This window comes from Suricata suricatta, chromosome 2 (genome assembly GCF_006229205.1).
Source record: "Suricata suricatta isolate VVHF042 chromosome 2, meerkat_22Aug2017_6uvM2_HiC, whole genome shotgun sequence".
NCBI classification, from domain to species: Eukaryota; Metazoa; Chordata; class Mammalia; order Carnivora; family Herpestidae; genus Suricata; species Suricata suricatta.
Window position 1 is genome coordinate 45134244 of NC_043701.1, and position 10912 is coordinate 45145155.

Below are 10912 nucleotides of genomic sequence, written 5' to 3' on the forward strand. Positions count from 1 at the left end.
CGACATGACAGAGGCATACAGATATGGAATAAGATAAGGATAAGAAATTGAAAACAAAATAAGATAAATTAATAGAAACAACAGCAACAGCAAACCCGTGCAGGAGAGAGAGTTCTATGTAGACCCATTAAAGAATGGCAGCTTGCATTTCTCTACCGTCAGAAGCCGGGGAGCATAATTGGGCTAATGTTTCTGTGGATGATGCTGCAGGGAAAGTGGAGCCAATTTGAGTTGCCCCGTTGTACGTGTTCCATGCACGGCTGTACCAATATTGTGTAAACATGTGCTGGGCACTCGCTTTCTGTGAGCTTGATTAGTCCCCCCACCCCATTGCTGGGCACCTTCAAGAATGGTGGGGTCATGCTGTTCAAATCCTCACTTAAGCCAGTTCATGTCAGCAAACATGGCATCATGATATTCCTTTTAAAACTGGTCTGAGAAGGGTCTTACTTACCAAATTAATCTAATTCAAGAGAGGAGACATTTACTGGAGGAGAACCCAGATGTCACCTTCAATACTCATGGGCTTGGGGGTTTTGCTGGGGTTTATGATCAGGTTGGTAGAGTCCATTCTTTTTTTTTTTTTTTTTTTTTTAATTTTGTAAACGTTTATTCATGTTTGAGAGATGGAGAGAGAGTGTGACGGAAGTAGGGGTGGGGCAGACAGAGGGAGACACAGTCTGATCCAGGCTCCGGGCTCTGAGCTGTCAGCACAGAGCCCGACACATGGCTTGAACCCACAGACTGAGAGATCATGACCTGAGCTGAAGTTGGATGCTCAGTGGACTGAACCACCCAGGCAACCCTGGCGGAGTCCATTCTAACTGATGTTTTATAATCTGGGTAATATCTCTGAGGTAGGCCAGGAATGGTGGCTTTTTTGAACTCCTCTTAAATCTGAACTCAAGAAATAAACTCCAGTTATCTATTTTTTGGTATCAGTGATCGATTTCTGTCGTTCAGGTTTGGGGGCATGAGAATGTTTTGGAAACCCATAGTGTGTGTGGCACCTTGTGGCCTTGCTGATACGGTATTTGCTGCTTCGACACTCATGGTAGGAGGTGCTTTCAGCAGAGAGGGGAAAGAATCTACAATGGTCTCGTTGGTAAGGAAACCTTTTGGGTGGGGAGCGGGTGTTGGGTGGGAAAATGTGAACTTCCCGGGGCAATCATCCGGCACAGTGAAAACTTCACTCAGGGGCAAACTGTTTGTTCCTTGGAAGGCGATCGAGCCAATAGTGTTTTAAGCTGTGGAGAGGCATGTGTTACATGCAAGGAAGGGGAAAATACAAAAGGAAATGAGATCTTTGGTAATAATGGATCATTTCTTCAGTAAGGTATTGCTTGGGGTCCGAAGATTGAAAAAAATCTACTTACAAGTCAGTTTTGGTGATGCTTTTGCTGTGTAATTTTTTGGGTCAGGATTGATATTTTCACTTTCAATTCCTTATTTCAAACCAGATTTAGTGGCAATACCATGAGTGGACAGCCTCCTCCTAAATGGAAGGCAAATTAAACATTGTTCCCGCCCACAAACCTGTCAGCTTGACTGATATTTCGCCAAACCGGAAAGAGCATTTCTTGTATTTACAGGTGCACAGAGAGGGTCGCACTATCTCCTCTGCGTTTGTTTGGTTTTCAGTGACCTGTCATTTTATTTAATGGGGACTGAGCCTTTTTTTCTAGGGGGATGGGCTCCCTAAGTTGAAAGTTAAAGTTCCTTAGGACAAAGTGATGGGGGAGAACGTTTCATGGACCTGCCTCTGAACGGCCTAGGATGCTCTCATGATTTAAAAGGCTCTGAAATAACTTTAAATGATGGGAGTATATACATATATTTTTTCTGGAACATTAGTACTATGCCAATCCTGGTGTCCTCCTTCCCTGTTTGGAAATAATCTTTATTTTCATAGAGTGTGTCTTTTTTCCAGCTATTTCTCTTTGCATTTATGTCTGTAGATGTACGTTTGTAGAAAATATATAGTGTTCTGTGGGTTTACAGGGCAGGTGATATGAGCAAGTTATATACATGTTAAACTCTATTTCTTTTAGCAACGTGCATTTTTCTTTAAAAAAATTTTTTTTAATGTTTATTTTTGAGAGACAGTGCACGAGCCAGGGAGGGGCAGAGAGAGGGGGAGACATAGAATTAGAAACAGGCTCTAGGCTCTGAGCTGTTAGCACAGAGCCCAACACAGGGCTTGAACCAATGAATTGTGAAATCATGACCTGAGCTAAAGTCAGATGCTTAACTGACTGAACCACTCAGGTGCCCCAGCAGTACACGTTTTCCAAGTGATGATAGGTCTTGAAGATCTTTCTGTGTCAGTACATATAGCTTCGTCACTAACAATGGTTTGTCCCCAACGGTCCTAACAGTAGTGGTGACGGTGGACTGGGTTGAGGTGCAGTGGTTCTGGTGAGGGGCAGGTATCTGGGTGAAATGACAGGATGTGCGACCACAACAAGCAGGTGCGGCCACCTCAGTAGAAATCACAGATATGTATGACTTCCTTGTGTGCCTTTTTTCCTTTTTCATACATTAGTATCTTCTTTTATAGATGTCTGTAAGTCAGAGGTAGGCAGAGAATGGTGTTTTATTTTAACTTAACTCTGAACTCAAGAAATACGGTCAGCTTTATGGTATCTGAAAAAAATTGTAGCAGCTTTTCTTTACTATGGGTGGTCCTTTAATGTTGTGGAGTTCTGTCCTCAAGAAACTGCTGTCTTGTGAAGGAAGGGCGGGAGCCGTGGTATGCCTCCTGCCCTGCCTAGCTGTCTGGACTTTGATGACTCACTTCTCCCCTCTGGGAGAGTTTCCCAACGTGCTGGATGCTTTTCTTGTCCAAAAGCGTGGTATCCCTCAGGCTGGGCTGGCTTATACACCATCCCAAAATCTCAGCAGCTCAAACAAGAGGTTTGTGTCTTGCTCATACTGTGCCTGTCACAACTTGGCAGGAGGCAGTCCCCGTTGTCGGTGTGGGTGGGCCACCGTGAAGGTGCTGGTCAGAGCGCCAGGGGAACAAGAGTTGCACACGGATGCATGATGCCCTGAGGCCGAAAACTTCCTGCCCGGAGGGACTCCTTCCACTCTGGTCACATTTCGTGAGTCAAAGCAAGTGACTTCAAGGGGCTAGGGAAGTGTATCCCTCCCTGGTACCTAGGAAGTGAGTCCAAACTACTTATTTATGCATTTAAAATAGTTTATTTTTAAGTAATGCTCTGTACCTGACGTGGGGCTCTAAATCACAACCCCGAGATCAAAAGTCTCACGCTCTACCGACTGAGCCAGCTGAGCGCCCCAAGCGTCCCAACTATTTAATGAGCCACCTGCTTCTATCATGGTGTCACTTTTCAAGAAGCAGCAGCCTCACATTTAGGGAAACGAACAGGGGCGCCTGGGTGGCTCAGTTAAGTAATCAACTCTTGATTTCCGCTCAGGTCACGATCTCACAGTCATGAATTCAAACCCCACCTCGGGCTTTGTGCTCACAGTGCGGAGCCTGCCTCAGATCCTCTATCTCCCCCTTTCTACATCTACCCCTCCCACATACTCTATGTCTGTCTCTCAAAAATAAATAAATGTTAGAGAAATGAACAGAACTGGGAGAGGTGGGGAGGGCAGTGAGGGATGCAGGTGGCGATGGGCTCAGCATAGGGGCAGGAGCTCATCGCCCTCACCAGATTCCATGGCAACTGGATGCCAGCAAAGCTGGCTTGGGTTTTGCTTCTGTTAGTATGTGAAACACAGCCTCCATATGGAAGTGTCAGCAGCAGAAATGCCTGGAGAACGGCCTGACTACACAGGTTGTAACTCTTAAGTTTGCATCTGCTCCTCTGTTAAAGAACGTTGGAAGGAATAGGCCTCACATCTGTTCATCTTACCTGGTATCGCAACACCAATTTGTGGAAAGCTGTGTCATTTGTTTTGAAATACATATATTCCAGGCCCAGGATGAATTCCCAACAAGGGGTGTCTAGGAAGAGTGAAATCATGGAGTCCGCGTAGATGATGGGAGACGATTTTCTTGAGGGTTTCCCTTCTTGCTCGCGACCCTCTCCAGTCGGGATGGAAGCCAGGTTCAGTAGGCGACACGCACGGTCATGCTGTGAGCAGGGTGACCTCTGCACCTGGCTCGGTGGTTCTGCACGGGGCAAAGCTTCTGCGTGTAACTCACAGTCTCACTCAGAGATAACACGTGGAGAATGGCCTGACTACACAGGTTGTAGTCCTCTCTGTTCATGAAGGTTTATAATAAAGACACAGGGGTCAGTGGGTGGTACCCCCAGGTGGCTGTGGAGACTGCGTCCCTCAGCTGGGGGCAGCCTTGACCCAGTACTCACGAGCTGGGGGTTTATTGGGACTCAGTATGTCTCACATTCACACTCCTAAGAGACCGGGGCTCTGAGCACATGTCCTGGCCACCTGCCCCTGCAGAGGGCACCGGTGGGACCCAAGGAGGCCCTGTGGGAAACCACACACTACTCTGGCGCCCTTGGTTCATTGCTCATTTTCTGTGCTCACCACACTCGGAATCTCGTGTTCTGTCCATCTGCCCTGCCGGGTTATAAACTCTGTGACTTTGGGAAGATAATGAATTCCCGCATGCCTCAGCTTCCTCATTTGTAATTTGGCCACCTAGGGTTGTCCTAAGTACTGAGTGAGGTAACAGAGAAGGTTAAATTAGGCAATAATCACTGAGTATTTACTTAAAGCCTGGTCTAGACACTTTGAATAATAACTCAGTCCATACAGCAACACTTTGAGGCAGGGGCTGTCACTGTGAGGAAACTGAGGCACAGAGAAGCCATGGCTAATGTGCTAATGAGTGGGGGTTGGGGGCGGGAGAGAACACAGTTTGAAGTCAGTCCCTCAGCCTGGCTGGCTCCAGAGACTGCATCGAGCCCTGTGGTATTGAGTCTCTTACAGGTGCTGGAAGGCCTTGGCTGGATGCTGGGCCTCCAGTAAAGTGCTTACTCAGTGATGGTCCTTCTGTGCCCTGCCGGGGCCACCACGCAATGCAGCACTTGTCACCCGGCCTCTGGAGAAGGACACAGGAGCCCGGCATCCTGGAGTCTTTCCAGTGCCCCGTCCCCCACCCATTCCCTGGCTGCCCTGCTGCAGATCCTGTTGATGAGAGCGTGTTGTCTTGCAATTGACTGAGGATGGAGGCTTCTGGATTTGCGGGGGGCGGGGGGGGCGGTGTGCGGTTCCAGCAGGCAGGGCCAGGCCAGCAGGGCCGGGCATCCTCTTTGATCCTTTGTTTGGCACATGAAGTTTCTCAGCCATGGGCTTTAAAAGAGTGGCAGGTGCCTCTTATTTTTCATTAAAAAATAAAACCAGGGAAGTAAAGCGTCTGTCAGAAACTAGCTTCTGCAGCTCAGAAGAGGGCCTTGGTGGTTACAGAGAAACACAAGAAAATAGTAAAGGTACTGCACATATGTGTAGTGTGATGCCAACATGCAGAAGATTAGGATACACATAACTGCATAGAGAGAAAAGCTGAAAGGGAATACTCCAGAATGTTAACAGTGGTGTAGGTGATTTGGGTTTTTTTTTCCTTTTCCTTCCTTCCTTCCTCCCTCCCTCCCTCCCTTCCTTCCTTCCTCTCTTTCTCCAAAGTTTCCACAGTGAGAAGATACACTGCTTTTATACGAGGGGAAAAGTTATTAAAACATAAAAAGAAACATCTATAGAGATGAGCATCCTTATCAAATGCCTTTTTATCTTAGTTACAAAGAGTGCCCATTTACTTTCAGGGTCCCTTGGCATGGTAGGAAAGGAAGAAAGTCACAGGACTGGGCAAAATCCCTCTTTAGAAAGTGAAACTGAATGTGGGGAAGGGCCTCCCCATGATTCCCAGATGAAAGGGGAATAAACACCACTCAGTCTCTGCATGTGTGTCCCAGTTGCTCTTTCCGCAGGCGGGACTCCTTTCTTTTCTTTAAAAAAATTGTTTTTAAATGTTCATTTATTTTTGAGAGAGAAAGAAACAGTGTGAGCAGGAGAGGAGCAGAGAGAGAGGGAGACACAGAATCCAAACAGGCTCTGAGCTGTCAGCACAGAGCCTGATGTGGGGCTCAAATTCACAGATCCCGAGAAGACCCGGAGATCATGACCTTTGCCAAAGTCAGACGCTTAACCAACTGAGCCCCCCAGGCGCCCCCAAGTGGGACTTCTTTCTAACTGATCCTTTCTCCAGTGTGTTCTTATGACCTCATGTGATGACACATGCCTTCTGACAGTGGGTCAGCCCCAGACCGTTCTAAACCCCACCCCCTCCCCGGGCCTCACTTGCCTTCCCCAGACTTTTGGCTAACATAGACCTCACTCCATTCTAGGGTTCTAAGTTTATCTCAGGCAGAAGCCTTTGCTTTGTTTCCTCCATTCTTCTATTGGGTTTTCTTTGCATTTGGTGAACTGCTAGGTTTCTGTTGACTGCGCTGTTTTTCTGGTCTGTGAGCCCCTTTGAGGGCAGGGCTCCAGTTGCCTCTGTGCAAGATGTGTGTAAAAGCACAAATGAATGAACGGAGGTCTCCACTCTCCAGGAGGCCGGCTCGCTCTCACTGTGCTCTTCAGCTGAGAAGGCGCCACTGCTGAGCCTTTTGCAGTAAGACTGACTTACAGTAGCGCTCTCTGGAAGGTGTAGCTTCTACCACTCCAGACCTACTTCCCCTCCAGCTGCTCCTGGCAACTGGCCAGTGAAGGAGGGTGTGGGGGCAGCTTAGAGAACACAGCGACCTGCATTGACCATGAGCTTGTCCTCATCTGCTGCTTGTTCTAAATAAATTCCTGATGTTCGAGGGAAAGCTCTCAGTTTTGTACCATGGAGTATGATGACCTCTGTGGGTTTTTCATAATATGACTTTTATTATGTTGACGTATGTTCCCTCTGAACCCACTTTGTTGGGAGAAATTTTGTTTTTCTTTTCTAATATATGCGTGTAAGTCTATACATTTCCATGAGTCCTTTAATTCTATCCCACAAGTGTTGTATTTTCATTATTGTGCCATTCAAAATATTTTCTCAGTTCTATTTCTTTGACCCGTTGATTTGGGATTTTCTAGGTATCTTTTTATTTTTGATTTCTAGCTTGATTCCACTATGGTCAGAGAACATACTCTGAATGATTTTAGTCCTTTTAAGTGTGTTACGGGGCACCGGGGGGCGGGGGGCTCCGTCAGTTAAGCATCTGGCTCTTAACTTTGTCTCAGGTCATGATCTCACAGTTCCTGAGTTCAAGCTCTGCATTGGAGCAGTGCAGAGCCTGTTTGGAATTCATTCATTCCCTCCCATTCTCTCTCTCTCTCTCTCTCTCTCTCTCTTTCTCTCTCTCTCTCAAAAATAAATAAATAAACTTTAAAAATGTGTTAAGAATTTGCTTTATGATATGTCAGTTTAATGTGAGGCATTCTGTTGCTGTTGGGTGTATGTTTTATAGATGTCAGTTAGAAGACTTGTTATTCTGTTCAGATTCTCCATCTTCTTACTGGTTGTTATTTTTTGTGGTGTTTTTGTTCTTTGTTACTCTGACGCATGTGTTAAAGTCCTCCATTGTGAGGTGCCTGGGTGGCTCAGTTGCTTAAGTGTCTGACTTTGGCTCAGGTCATGGTCTCACCTTTCATGAGTTCAAGTCCCGCATTGGGCTCTGTGCTCACAGCTCAAAGCCTGGAGCCCGCTTTGGATTCTGTATCCACCCCCCCTCTCTGTTTCTCCCCAGCTTGTGCTCTCTGTTTCTCTCTCTCTCTCTCAATAATAAACCATTGTGATTGTGGATTTGTTTATTTCCCTTTTAGGTTGTCAATTGTTGCTTTATTATTATTATTTGTAATGTTTATTTTTGAGAGAGAGAGTACAAGGGTGGGAGGGGCAGAGAGGGGGGTGGGGGACAGAGGATCTGAGGCAGGCTCTGCACTGACAGCAGACAGCCTCATGTGGGCCTCGAACTCATAAACATGAGATCATGACCTGAGCTGAAGTCAGATACCCCAATTTTTGCTTTATTATTTTGAAAATATATTACTAGGTGCATACAAATTAACATCTTTGTATCCTCTAAAAGTGATCATTTCATCATTATGAAATGTTTTTCTAACTCTAGTAACATTTTTTTCTTATTTAATTTTAAAGAGCTATGCCAGCCTTTTTTTTTTTTTTTTTTTTTTTTTTTGTGAAGGTATACCTAATGTTTCTTTTCCTGTTTGGGGAAGTTTATTAGCTTTGCTATTTGGGGTCTTTTCTAGTTACATACAAATTTTAGCATTGTTTGTTCTAGCTCTAATTGGCATACTGGTGTTATTTTTATAGGACTTGCATTGAATGTGTAGATCGGTTTGGGTAGTATTGACATTTTAACAATATTTATTCTTCTAATCCATGAGTGTGGAATGTTTTTCTATTTCTTTGTGTCTTCAGTTTCTTTCATGAGCTCTCTATAGTTTTCAACATATATATCTTTTACCTCTTTAGTTATGTTTATTCCTAGGTATTTTATGGTTTTTAGTGCAATTGTAAATGGGATTGATTCCTTGATTTCTCTTTCTGCTGCTCATTATGGGTATATAGAAATGTCACAGATTTCTGTACATTGATTTTATATCCTGAGACTTTGCTGAATCCATATATCAGTTCTAGCAGTTTTTTGGCAGAGTCTTTTGGGTTTACCACGTAGAGTATCATGTCGTTTGCAAAGAGTAAAAGTTTGACTTCTTCCTTGCCAATTAGAATGTCTTTTTATTTCTCTTTGTTGTCTGATTGCTGAGGCTAGGATTGCTGAGGCGAGAGTGGACATCCCTGTTGTTTTCCTGACCTTAGGGGGAAAGTGCTCAGTTTTTTTCCCCACTGAGGATGATATTAGTTATGGGCTTTTGTATATGGCCTTTATGATGTTGTGGTATGCGCTATCTATCCCTACTTTGTTGAGGGTTTTTTATCAAGGAAATATGCTGTATTTTGTTAAATACTTTTTCTGCATCTATTGGGAGGATTATGGGGTCCTTATCCTTTCTTTCATTAATGTGATGTATCAAGTTGATTGATTTGTGGATATTGAACCAGCCATGCAGCCCAGTGATAAATCCCCCTTCATCATGGTAAATAATTCTTTTAATGTATTATTGGATTTGGTTTGCTAGTATCTTATTGAGAATTTTTGCCTTCATGTTTAGTAAGTTCTTTGGTTTTGGATTCAAGGTAATGCTGGCTTTGTAGAATGAGTTTAGAAGTTTTCTTCTGTTTCTATTTTTTGAAACAGCTTCAAAGAATAGATCTTCACTCTTCCTTAAATGTTTGGAAGAGTTCCCCTAGAAAGCCTTCTGACCCTGGACTCCTGTTTATTGAGAGATTTTTTTTTTTTTTTACTGATTCAATTTCTTTACTGAGTATGAGTCTGTTCAAATTTTCTCTTTCTTCCTGTTTCAGTTTTGGTAGTATATATGTTTCTAGGAATTTGTCTATTTCTTTTAAATTACCTAATTTATTGGCATATAACTGCTAATAATATTCTCATTATTATTTGTATTTCTTTGGTGTTGTGTACTTCCTCTTTCATTCATAATTTTATTTATTTGGGTCCTTTTTCCTTTTTGGCTAGGGGTTTATCAATTTTTTTCTTTCAAAGAAACAGCTCCTGGTTATGTTGATCTCTTCTACTATTTCTTTGATTTTGATATCATTGATTTCTGCTCTAATCTTTATTATTTCCCTTCTTCTGATGGTTTTGGGCTTTATTTACTGTTCTTTTTCCAGCTCTTTTAGGTATAAGGTTAGGTTGTGTATTTGAGACATTTCTTCCTTCTTTAGGAAGACCTGGATTACTATATCCTTCCCTCTTATGACCGCCTTTGCTGCATCCCAGAGGTTTTGGACAATTGTGTTTTCATTTTCATTGGTTTCCATGTACTTTTTAATTTCCTCTCTAATTCTTGGTTAACCCATTCATTCCTTAGCAGGATGTTCTTTAATCTCCAAGTATTCATGGTCTTTCAAATTTTCTCTTGTGGTGGATTCCAAGTTTCAGAGGACTGTAGTCTGAAACTATGCATGGTATGATATTAATCTTTTTGTACTTGTTGATGGCTGATTTGTGACCCCGTATGTGATCTATTCTGGAGAATATTCCATGTACACTTCAGAAGAATCTGTATTCTACTGCTTTAGGATGAAATGTTCTGAATATATCTGTTAAGTCCATCTTGTCCAGTGTGTCATTCAAAGCCATTGTTTCCCTGTTGCTTTTCTGCTTAAAAGTAAGTGGGGGTGTAAAGTCCCTAACTATTATGGTATTATTATGAATGAGTTTCTTTATGTTTGTGATTAACTGACTTATATATTTGGGTGCCTCCAAGTTGGGGCCATGCATATTTATAATTATTAGATCTTCTTGGTGGATAGACCCCATAATTATGATATAATGCCCTTTTTTTAATAGTTTATTGTCAAATTGGTTGCCATACAACACCCAGTGCTCTTCCCCACAAGTGCCCTCCTCCATCACCACCACTTTTCCCCCCACCCCTTCCCCTTCAAGCCTCAGTTCGTTTTCAGTATTCAATAGTCTCTCAAGTTTTGGGTCCCTCTCTCTCCCCAACTCTCTTTCCCTCTTCCCCTCCCCCTGGTCCTTCATTAAGCTTCTCCTGTTCTCCTGTTAGACCTATGAGTGCAAACATATGGTATCTGTCCTTCTTTGCCTGACTTATTTCACTTAGCATGACACCCTCAAGGTCCATCCACTTTCCTACAAATGGCCAGATTTCATTCTTTCTCATTGCCATGTAATACTCCATTGTATATATATACCACATCTTCTTGATCCACTCATCAGGTGATGGACATTTAGGCTCTTTCCATGTTTTGGCTATTGTTGACAGTGCTGCTATGAACATTGGGGTACCTGTGCCCCTATGCATCAGC